The sequence below is a fragment of the Hordeum vulgare genome, chromosome 6H (assembly GCF_904849725.1).
Source record: "Hordeum vulgare subsp. vulgare chromosome 6H, MorexV3_pseudomolecules_assembly, whole genome shotgun sequence".
Taxonomy (NCBI): Eukaryota; Viridiplantae; Streptophyta; class Magnoliopsida; order Poales; family Poaceae; genus Hordeum; species Hordeum vulgare.
This window is the reverse complement of record NC_058523.1, coordinates 247692940-247705703: the sequence shown is the minus strand read 5'-3', so window position 1 is coordinate 247705703 and position 12764 is coordinate 247692940. Positions and strand designations below refer to the sequence as shown.

General features: G+C 48.8%; 1 pseudogene; it reads right to left on the bottom strand.

The window, feature by feature from the left end:
* Nucleotides 1-6583, bottom strand: part of LOC123405356 — a 68949-nt pseudogene extending 62366 nt beyond the window's left edge.
* Between the last annotated feature and the right edge of the window lie 6181 nt (nt 6584-12764).

The window sequence follows — 12764 nt, the reverse complement described above, 5'->3', positions numbered from 1 at the left end:
TTTTAGTTAAGTTAACTTCAAGTTATCTAGAACCAGTGTTAAACAAAGTATCCACGTTGCCACATAATCGCGGGCACGACTTTCCGAAAGATTTAACCCTACAGGGGTGCTCCAACTAGTCCATCACAAATTACCACAAGCCGCATAGAAAACGTCGATCACGAAGCTAGCTATCTCGTCGGATTCCCTAGTGGAAAACCTCAACTCTGAGATTACCCAAAGCATCACCGGAATCCCGATGCAGAAGATATTTCGTCAAAGGTAAAACTAATCCAGCAAGGCCGCCCGACGTGTCGACGATCCCGATAGGAGTCGCGTACCTCGTTCTCAGGACACGACAGATGAGCTAGACGTCGGGATCGCTAAACCTCCGGGTGACCAGAGGGGCGCCGGACATCGCTCAGGTGGAGCCAACACTCATGAGGAGCACTGGCCTGGGGGTTGATTAAATTTCCTCGGGTTAATTACTCCCTATGCAGTTCATTAGTTCTTAGGCAAATGTAGTACCAAAGTTGGGCCGTGCCAGACCAGCTTTAATCTAAAACGAATTATCAAGGGGGTCCCCATAACAACCCCGATCGTGTTAGGAGCGCTCGTTTATGGAACATAACACCGGTAGCCGAAAACTAAGGGGGCAAAGGTGGAACAAAACACCAGGCTAGAAAGGCCGAGCCTTCCACCTTTTACCAAGTATATAGGTGCATTAAATTAAATAACATTTAAATATGGTGATATGACAAGGAACCCATGTTATCACATGGAAGCATCTGCACCTGCAACTAGCAACGCTAACAACAAGGTTAAGCAAGCAGTAACATAGCCAAAGAGTGGTTTGCTAGGTCGAACAGGTTGAACGTGATCATGGCATTGTGAGAGGCTGGTATTTAACATGTGGTAGGCAACGAGACATAATCGATAGCATCGAAATAACTAGCATGGCAATGATAGTAATGGTATCTGGGGAAATGATCATCTTGCCTGAGATCCCGCTTGGAAGAAGGATGACTCCGAGAAGTCGGCGAACCAACGTAGTCGAACGGGTCCTCACATTCCGACACGCTTGCGGAGCTTTATCGAGACGGGCAAACCGGAAAGAAACATCAAGACAAATATTCACCACACGATGCACAACATGATGCTAAACCTACCATGATGCATGATCAGATCATCGATGCACGGGATGGCATGGCAATTCACCTCACGCAAACACTACACTTTAAGTGAAGCTCGATATGCAACGGGTTGCATATCGATGAAACTCCACATTTAATTATTTAATTCACTCTCGATTATTTACACGACAAAATTAATGTTGTTTAACATGGCAAGGGTGAAGCGACGAACCTACATGACATCCTAGTCGTTTTAACTCGCGGAACTAAGATCGGAGCTACGACACAAGGAACATACAGCACACGGTAGATATGCCATGAATGCGTCATGCATGCAAGACATCACACCACGGAAAGAAGGGAAAGAAGCAAGGTGTCGCCACGGCGAGCGAGAGGAAACCATGGCGGCAAATCGGAAACGATGCCACGGCAACGTTCCTGTCCCGATAACTCAACGGGCTATCGGTGACAACGAATAGGGAGCGCATGCGGGAACGCTAAGTAAAGATGGGGTGATCCCGACTACCGGGTTCCCATGTGTCGAGGGCACGACGAAAAGGAAGACAACGTGCACGGGCAACCAAACAGTGCATACATACGGTGCATACATGCATTCAACTCAAACAACTCATACTTTCATACATCATTAGCACACGGTACACGACATGTCCCATCGGTATACCTTCGACGCGTGCGAGTCGGAGGGGTTCAGTCGAAGCGGACGTCGTGGTCGTCGTGGAAGTCGTGGTACACGCGCCGGTAGTTGAAGTAGTGGTACACGGTCTCGTCGACGGTAGTCGTTCGCTCGGTGTCGTGGTTCTCAGGTCTTCGGCGTTGGTAGACGTTCACGAATCCGTGGATGTCCGGGGGTCGTCGGGGCGTCGTGGTACTCGCCGTTCATCTCGGTCCCATGAAGGAGGGGATGGTGCTGCGAACTTCGGGGATGGAAAGCAACGACACCATAGCAACACCGGCGGCAGCAACAATCATCAGCACAGTACGACAAGCAGGCAACGGCGACTCAACAGCAACATGCCACCATCTAACAGCAGCAACTTGCCACAGCAAGCTAGCAAGCTAGCAGCACCTAGCCTAACTAGCAAGGCAAGCAGCAAAACTACATCAACGGCTAGCAGCAAAGCGCAGCAATGCAAGCTAGCAAAGCAAGCTAGCAAAGCGGTATGCATGCAACAGCTACAGACAGCAGCCAAGCACCCAAGCAGCAACGAGTAACTAGGCAAGCACATGCAGCGGCAAAATTAGCCATCAGCCACCAACGCAGCTACACGGCAGCAACAATTCGCAAGGCAAGCAAGCGGGCACAACCACAGCAGCAAGCAACGCTGCAGCTACACGCAATAGGGCAGCACGCACAACAGCAAAACACAGCAAGCAGCTACAGCGACGGGGCGAGCAGCATCACACAATAGCAACAGCATAGCGACGGGGACAAGCAGCGGCATCAGCACGACAGGAGGAGCAGGAGGCCGAGCCTGGAGAACTTGGCGCGCACGGATGACCTGGAGGAGGAGGCCGGGTCGAGGGAAAACGGCGGCGAGGCGGCACGCTGGGACCGACGAGGCCAGGCGGCGCGACGGAGGAGAGGCCTTGGCGGGGCGGCGCACCGGCGACGGGAGGCCAGCACGGGCAGGGCGGCGGAGGAGTTGCTGGCGAGCCGAGGTCATGGGGAAGCCGGCGGCGGCAAGGAGAGGAGCACGGCGGGGCGGAGCAGGGCACTCGGGCATGGAGGCACCGGCGAGCAGGGGTTGCTGGTGCGAAGGCCATGGCGGGGGCGACAGCCATGGCGCGCGGGGGCGAGGCGGTCGCGGGGAAGATGCCGGCGCTGCGACGCAGGGAGGCGAGCGGGGGCGGGCAGGGCTGCTCGGCGGCGGCAGGGCGGCTGGCGACCGGCGGTAGGCGAGGGCGGAGCAGGCGTCAGGAGGGGCGCTGGAGGCGAGGGCGCGCGCGAGGGGGAAACGTGATATGGCACCATACCTACCTACTATGGCATTTTCATAGCCATTCCGAGATATATTGCCATGCAACTCCCACCGTTCCGTCTCATGACTTGTGCCGTCACTCTCATATTGCCATTGCATGATCGTAAAATAGCTAGCGAGATGTTTCAATGACATACGCCAAGCTAGATCGTTGCACATCCGTTACACCGGAAGCATTTCCTATAGAGTCATCATCGTTCTAAGCTTTGAGCTGTGAGTAAATAAAAGTGTGATGATCATCATTATTAGAGCATTGTCCCATGTGAGGAAAAAAAAGAGGCCGAAGAGCCCAAATAAAAAAAAGAGAAAAAGAGGCCAAAGAGCCCAAATAAAGAAAGAGAGAAAAAGAGAGAAGGGACAATGCTACTATCTTTTTCCACACTTGTGCTTCATAATAGCACCATGTTCTTCATGATTGCGAGCCTCTTGTTTTGTCACCACCATATGCTACTGGGAATTTTAATTATATAACTTGGCTTGTATATTCCAAGGATGGGCTTCCTCAAATTGCCCTAGGTCTTCGTGAGCATGCAAGTTGGATGCACACCCACTAGTTCTCCTTTTGAGCTTTCACATACTTATAACTCTAGTGCATCCTTTGTATGGCAATCCCTACTCATTCACATTGAGATCTATTAATGGGCAGCTCCATAGCCCCTTGATACGCGGAGTCAATGTGACCATCTCCTCCTTTTTGTCTCACCACCACCACCACACTCTATTCCACCTATAGTGCTATATCCATGGCTCACGCTCAAGTATTGCATGATAGTTGAAAAAGGTTTGAGAAAGTAAGAATGCAAAAATAATTACTTGGCCAATACCGGGGTTGTGCATGAATTAAATTAGTTGTGTGGGGATAGTGGAGCATAGCCAGACTATATGATTGTGTTGGGATAACTTTCTTTGGCCTTGTTATTTCGAAAGTTCATGATTACCTTGCTAGTTTGCTTGAAGTATTATTGTTCTCATGTCAATAGCAAACTATTGTTTTGAATCTTAGGGATCTGAACATTCATGTCACATGAAAGAAGTTACAAAGGACAACTATGCTAGGTAGCATTCCACATCAAAAATTCAGTCTTTATCACTTCCCTACTAGAGGACGAGCAGGAGTTAAGCTTGGGGATGCTTGATACGTCTCCAACGTATCTATAATTTTTTATGGTTTCATGCTATTATCTTATCAAACTTTGGATGTTTTATATGCCTTTTATATCTTTTCTGGGACTAACTTATTAACTCAGTGCGAAGTGCTAGCTCCTGTTTTTCCGTGTTCTTGACCCTTTTTAGAGGAGGATTTTAAACGTTGTCCAAACGGAATAAAACTTCCGAAAAGATTTTTTCCGGAACAGAAGATACACACGAGACTTGAGAACCAAGGCAGGGGCCACCAGGGGACCCCACAAGCCCCCTAGGCACGGCCAGGGGGCTCGCGCCTAGCAGGCTTGTGGGCACCCTATGGCTCGTCTGCCCTACCTCTTCGCCTATAAATTCTTACTGCTCCTGTGTTGCATCACTCTTTCCTCTTCAAGGCAAAAACCAACGCAAGCTCAAGAGGCGACAGAAGGATTTGTATTTAATATCCTCCGATGACTAAGTCCCCGACGACTACTTCTTCCCCGACGTCGAGAACCTCTTCGACGACATGGCTGGTGAGAACACCAACCCCAAGACAAGTGCTTCCGGAGCTATTCCGTATGTCTTCGTGTTCTCTCTGTTTAATATCTTACCTCAGTATCTTGCACTACCGTTTCTGGTTCTAGCCTTTGTTCTACATATGTTCTCTTTTAGTTCATATGTGCACATGCCTTTTGCTATCTCTTCTTTATATTACATGACTTGTTTCACCTCTATTATGATAGTCATCTTTTATCTACCTTTTGTGTTAATAAAATCCTATGGTAAATTGCTCATATTTCCAACAATTTTCACCATCAAAGAAAGTGAAGTCAGTGATATAATATCAGCTGGGAAGCTTACAAGAAACCCTCATTACTATATTGGGGCATCGTATGATTTTCAAAGTTTGACAAACAAAGCCAGTTCTAGAAAGCAATCAATTTACCTTGTTGTTAGCAATTTGCATTTGGAATTGCTCAGCGCTAGGTTGAGGTGCATTGTACTTCCAAGTAGGGATAGTGCCAAATGAGCCATCATTAGCCTGCAGAAGGTCACATGACAAGTATAGTTGAATAAATGCATGCACAACTAAATCTGAAGTCCTGACCATAAGAAAGATATCACAGTACCTCTGCAAGAACATCACTTATCAACTGCTCAACACTGCTTATGTGGTCAGGAGTGCCCGAAAGATCAACCAATCTTGTTTGTGACCCGGGTTGAACATACATGTCCCTTGTTACTTGGATCTTTGACCCTGACTGAAGTTGGATATGCTTTATAGTTTCTCTAGCTTTTCCAATGATAACACCAACCTAAAAGAAGTTACAAACATTATTAGTTAGCAGGGCAAAAAACTGTACTTCATGCAACCTTCTAGATAGATAGCACTTTGCACTTCATGGAAAAAAACTGCACTTCATATAACCTTCATGCTCTAATGGATCAGTTAGCTCCATCATAAAGTTAACACTTGAAATCATAGACAAATACAAATGGCCAGACAAGGTTGTGTTCAGCTCAGATGAGTAGAAAAGAAAAGATCAATCAAACCATCAGTGATACAAATATAGAATCAAAACTGCAACATTCTAGATAGATACCACTTTGCAAAAAGAACAAGTTCAGTCCTTACAACCAACAAACCAACAAAGCGTAGCAATCATCTAGCACTCAAACGGCTACTACCACGACTTTGAGACACATAAGGAAAGTCAGCGATGACTAAAACGAGCTATTGTTGCTGCTGGTATACTAATTGCAGAGTACTGGAGAACAAAAACAAGAACATGACATGGCAAGGAAAACAGTCTGGTTTGCACCACACACCAAAGTGCATCATTAATTCTTAATCTAGTAAAAATGAAGTTGTTGATTCCAGCGTCTAGTAAAAATCAAATCACTGATACAGAAGTGCATCATTATTTCTCAATCTAGGTTTGTATTACATCATTCAGTTCTCACAACCAACGACATCAACAAGGATTCAACAAACATCAATCAAACCATCAAAACAGGTCCAACATCAAGGCAACAACATGTCTTTCTTCAGACCAAAAATTATTTATGTTGTTCCATTGCAAAGACAATTTCTAGCCAGGACACAATCCAGCAGCTAACTACGGATAAACACACAAAGCCTATCTAACAATCTAGGACGAGGTGGACATGGTGACAACGTGCGTGCTCGGCTAGCATGCATGTACTGAGAGAACTAGAGAACGAAACTTGGTGTCCTCAGAGTCGGCGTGCTTGGAGAGCTCGTCGGGGAGAACAAGGTGGCAGCCATGGTCGGGCGGAACGACGACGAGGAGGGGAGGGAGGACTTACCTCCGGGGAGAAGGCCATCAATCGGCAGTGTGTTGAGGAGGAGTAGGATGGACGGCGTGATGAGCACGCGGTCGGCGAGGACTTCGTCTCCTTACAAATCCACGACTCACCCCTCGAGGGATCTAAACCGCGTGGAAGGGAGGGTATACGAGGAGATCGAAAAGGGTTGGGACGCCGAAACCGTGCGTATCAAATGGGCCAAAGTGAGGATTCTCGGTCACCCAAGGAAAATCCGTTGAAAACCCCTTCGATACACCTCTAGCAAACAAGGTCTCACCGATTTAGGATTTTTGGCCGTCCCGTCGTTTGCTTGATGCGTTTTGGACCGTCGGATCGAGCCACCGGATGACTCCGGTCGTCAGATCGAACAACCGTGAGCAGTGCAACCTCGTTCGTGCCACCGCGTGTTATTTCGGTGCCCCAACGGGGGTAGTTACGTCATTTCACGTGCGTCCGTATAAAAGGGCGCGATGCTGTGGCGATGAGCCGATGATCTAGCCGCCTCCTCCTCCGGCAGCCGCCGCCTAGATGCTCCCCACGCCGCCGCTGCCTCCGCTCGCCCTCGTGCCCCCTATTGTCACCCTCTATCTCCCGCCCACCGCGCCACCATCTCTACCTCTTCCCCTATTGCCGCCACCTCTGCCTCCTCCCCTCTCGCCGCTCGTCCTCCTCCTCCCGCATACCATCCCCGTCGCACCCTTCCTCCTCCCCTCCTGTCGCCCCTAACCCTAGAAACTGATGAGGGTTTCGAGCCGCCGCTCGCTGCCGGCCAAGGTCACTGAGGGGCACGGGTCACGACTTGCGCGGCCGCTGCACCCTGGCCTGTGTCAGGACACAGCGAGGAAGAAGCAGTTGCCATTTGAATTCAAACAATGACACCAAGCAACCGCAACCGTTGATCGTGGATCCGACGGTCACTTTACTCCTGTACCGGTTCACGTGTGCCAGATGCAACCGAAGCCCTTGTTGGAAGATCCAATGGCCGCGAGACCTCCCCACGTCGCTGTAGCCATCCGGCACCAGCGCTGATCATCGGCCACCTTTCTTACCGTCGCTTTTCGTTTTTACTGCGTCTTGTAAGGCTATAAAGCCATGAATTCTCAGTTCGTGGAGCTCATGTATCTTCTTTAGGGTTTCCCCCTTGCGCCGCCAGTGTCCCTGGCCGGCTTAGGTGTCTGTGTTTGTAAGCAAGAACTCCGCAATTCTCTAAGAAATACACCTTCGAGCTCCCCTGTTCTTCTCTTAATATGTTCATGGAGTAGCTGGGTCTGACAAGTGGTAATCAGAGCCTCGTTTCCTTGGCGGCGTCTTTGATCTGGAGGCCGAAAGGGGGTTGCAGGAGCCGTAAAATTCCCCTGCTCTCTTGGATCGCGGCGGCAGTGGTTGTCGGCGGCGCTGGCGGCGGTGAAGTTCGGTACAGGTTTGATGTTGGTAAGTGGTTGCACAAGCTCCCTGCTAGCGTGATAAAATCCCACCTCCCACCCAGATCTGGTGTACTTGGCGGCGGGCGTAGGTGACAGTGCAGGCGGCGGCATGATTAACATCACAAGGGTCGGGTTGCAGCTTGGGCTGTGGTAAAATTCCTTCCTTTCGTGACTGTCAATCTCTACAACAAGGTAAACTGGTTCCCTGCCAGCTCTAAATCCTTCTGTAGTTCCTCCGATGGCGGCTTCTGGTGATTCTTCCTCCACAGATTAGCTAGAATTCACTTCTCTTCAGCTAGATGTCCAGTTACTCCAAAAGACTAGAGAACTGGACCTGGTGGAGTTTGAGGAATTCAGAGATTATGTTCACACAAATTTGGGCTTAGTCCAAAAATCTCTAGCAGATCTCCAGGGTTCCTTGTCTGGATTATTGGTTGGTTTCACTAAACCCAGAGAAAATCCACACAATCCTCTGGATGTTCCCGAAGCTAGAGTTGTGATCAACGCACCACAAGGACCAGTCCAAAGAGTGCAAGACCACCTGAAATCTCCTGATACAGTGGGATCAGCAACATTAGTGGATAAGCATACAAGGAAAGAGCTCAATCTTGATGGGAGCCTTAAAAAACCTTACAAACACCCTCACTTTGTTGAGAAGCAGCTACCACAAGATGCTAGGTCCCAACCTGCAACTAATCAGCCTCAACAAGTTATCCAGCTAGACCCTGAACACAGAGATGGACTTAACATTAACTTGGACAGAAGGTTGGGAACACCACAAGACAACAGAAGGCCACTCACATTAGTTAAGCCTACTAAATCCAATATCCCCAAGTTTGACGGTGTGGGCACAGATTCCTGGATCCAAACAATTGAAATGCATTTTGAGGCTGCTAGAACTCCAACTGAGCAGAAAACAGAGATTGTTGTGACTTACCTAAAAGGACCAGCTATTGAGTGGTGGAGAGGCACTGGTATGGTGGCCAATACTATTCATTGGTACATATTTTGCAGCTTTGTAGGTGACAGATTCTCAGAAACCTCTGTTTGTGACAATGTGAGAGCTTTTCACAACCTTTCTCAATCTGGAACTGTTAATGAATATCTTCTCCAGTTTGAACAAGCTATGAACTTAATGAGAAGAGACAATCCAGTCCTGCCAAATGACTATTACAAGCACAACTTCATCTTAGGATTGTGCAATGTCATGAGCCTCCTGATCTTCAAAAAGCTATCTGGTTAGCTAGGAGAATGGAACAGGCTCAACCATAGAGGAAACGACCACCTGCTCGTGGTTTCCCCTCCCAAGCAAGGAAACAATTGCAGTTTGACCCTGGCAAACCAAGCCCAATTAACACTGCCTCCATAATTCAACAAGCAAGAAATAAAGGGATTTGCTACAAGTGCAAAGAATCTTGGTTCCCTGGTCATAAGAAAGTGTGAAAGTTAGCTAATCAAGCTCAAATATCCTGGGTTACTTCAACCTCTCCATGTTCCTGATTTTGTCTGGTGTCACATTAGCATGGATTTCATTGAGGGACTGCCTACTTCACAGAACAAGGATATGATCTTGGTGGTTGTGGATAGATTCACAAAGTATGAGCACTTTATTGCAATGAACCATCCAATAACTGTTAGCACTGTGGCCACTGCTTTCACAGAAAACATCTTGAAACTGCATGGACTTCCCTCTGTCATTGTTACAGACAGAGACATGATCTTCACCAGTCATCTGTGGCAAGAACTATTCGAAAAACTGGGCATTAAACTACAGATAAGCACCTCCTACCATCCTCAATATGATGGGCAAACAGAAAGAGTAAATTAGTGTTTGGAGAATTATCTCATATGCATGGCTTTCCATCAACCAAAGAAATGGATGCACTGGCTTTCATTAGCTGAATGGTGGTACAACACCAGCTATCACAACTCGTTGAAGATTACTCCCTTCCAAGCACTGTACAACAAGCCCCCTTCCATGCTGGCTGAAGCTGCCCTCTATCCCCCTGAGGACACCCAAGAGTTCAACTCCATCCTCACTGCAGAACAAGTTGCTGCTCAAATTAAAGCTAACCTGATCAAGGCTCAAGAAAGAATGAAGCATTTTGCTGATAAGAAGAGATGAGAAAGGTCACTTGCAGTGGGTGATATGGTCTACCTAAAACTACAACCATACAGGCACACAACACTAAGTGTTCACATGTGCCTCAAGCTCCATTCCAAATATTATGGTCCCTTTAGGATCATACAGAAGGTGGGATCTCTGGCCTATAAGCTCCTCCGTCCTGACCATTGCAGACTCCACCCCACCTTCCATGTCAGTCAGTTGAAGCTACACTTGGGCTCAAAAGCAATACCCAACCCCAACCTTCCTCTTCTTCATGAGAATGGTTCCATCCTCCTTGAACCAGAGAAGCTGCTCCAGGGAAAGCTCATCCCCAGAACTCAGGGCGATATCCAAATTCCCGTGGTTTGCTGGCTCATTAAGTGGACCAACTTGGAGGAGAGTGAGGCCACTTGGGAGGATGCTGCATTCATCCAGAAGGTTTTCCCGCAATTCATCCCTAAGGACAGGTCTGACGTTGAATGGGGCGAGTTGTCAGGACCCAGCGAGGAAGAAGCAGTCGCCATTCGAATTCAAACGATGGCGCCAAGCAACCGCAGCCGTTGATCATGGATCTGATGCTCACTTTACTCTTGTACCGGTTATCGTGTGCCAGATGCAACTAAAGCCCTTGATGGAAGATCCAACAGGTGCCATACCTCCCCACATTGATGTAGCCAACCGGCACGAGCGCCGATCACCGGCCACCTTTCTTACCGTCGCTTTTCGTTTTTACTGCGTCTTGTAAGACTATAAATCCATGAATTCTCAGCTCGTGGAGCTCATGTATCTTCTTTAGGGTTTCCCCTTGCGCCGCCAGTGTCCCTGGCCGGCTTAGGAGTCTCCGTTTGTAAGAAAGAACTCCACAATTCTCTAAGAATAACACCTTCGAGCTCCCTGTTCTTCTCTGAATATGTTCATGGAGTAGGATGGGTCTGACAGCCTGACACTCCTTTGAGCACGGGCTACAGAGACGACAAGGTCACCGAGGGGCATGGGCTGCTACTCGTGCGACCGTTGTACGCCAGCTACGCTCACCGAGCTCCTCGGTGCTCAGCTGGAGTGGCTCGTGCTATGGCCGTACCTCCGGAGAGGAAAGAAGAACAGTAAGCCATTCCGGTGCCTTCTCCTCCCTCATCCTTATTTCCCTCCCTTTGCTCGATCTGCTCATGTGTGTTTCCCCCTCCCTAATCATCTCTTCGTACTTGGCAGGCGGAGCATGGGATGCACATTTAGATGAAGAGGCCGATCCGTCTGTGGTGCCATGAGATGGACGCAATCTCGGCTGCTTGTGCCGTGCCACCTCCATGGCGCTCAATAGGAGGAGCAAAAGGTGCCTGTTCATAGGCAGATTTGTGGGTGAGCTCCTCTATATCCCCGTATTCTTTCGTGCACATATTTCATTAACTGTGAATTTGCGTTGATGGTGCAGAAATCAATGGAGAACCTGGACGACAAGTACTTGGAGTATGAACAGGGCGGCGGGTGCCAGCGTCGGGCGTGGTCGAGGGCAAAGAAGCGAAATGGTTGACGGATACACCATCAGCCTGGGAAATAAAGAGGTTGTGTGGCCTCTTATTGATGTTCATCACTTCCCCTGTTTTTGGTTTGCGGTAGTCACGTCTATGTTCGGTCCATAGCCAGAGGTAATGGCCATTGTTCAGTGAAGCTAGGCTTTTTGGCCATGCACTTGCATTCAGTGGTTATGCTTCTGAAACACACTTCTCTTAGCAGCGTATGCTGATTTTGAACTTGTGTCATGCAGTATCAAACATGGCTTCATGTGATGGAATGTACTCATCAATTTAAGATGATCCCTATAGTAATTTTGCAGCTCGACACAACTAGGAGATGATCCCAGTGAAGGCACTCACCGATTTAAGATGGTGTGTTTTGAACTTTAATTATGTTGGTTTATGAAAGTACATAAGATGTTGTATCTGCATACAGTTGGCAATGACATATATTACTTCCTTATTTTTTTGGCGCTGTTGGGTCTGTTAGAAAAATAAAACACGACCCAACAGTGGAGACCAGTGTGTGTGCGCCCTGGGTGTGCTGGGCGTCATGGCATGCGTGTGTGCGTTAGTGTTGTACGTGCGGGACGTGCGTGAGGGTGTGCACAAGTCTGTGCTCGTGTGTGTTGAGTGAGTCAGAGTCGTTAGAGATCCGTTGGGAGCCCAGCCGCGTCTAACGCGCACGAACGCATCATGGGCGCAGGCGTGGGATGCGGATCACGGCAGACATGCATGACGTGGGTGAGCGCCTGCGTATAAATCTGTGTCAACCTGTGTAATCCTCCATGGTTTGTTGCCATAGTTTGAGCTGAAGAAAACTGGCTGTACGCGCAGCCGGGCTTTCGTCGCCAACAATTATTGTGTGCGTCTTCCACCCCTATCCGTGAGCTGAGAGAGAGAGCTAGCTAGCTAGGGTAGAGAGAGAGCTAGCTAGCTAGGGTAGTTCCAAATTTTGGTATACAGAGCTTTGTTGTGATCCTATCGGCGGCCATGGCCCTCATCCCGTACGGTGCCGGAGGGAGCACGGTGTCGTTCCCCGTGCCGATGCTCACCGGTGACAACTATACCGTGTGGGAGATCAAGGTGGAGTTGAACTTCGACGAGCAAGGGTTGTAGGAAGCGGTGGTTCCAGCGGAGGGCTCGATGGCCGCCGT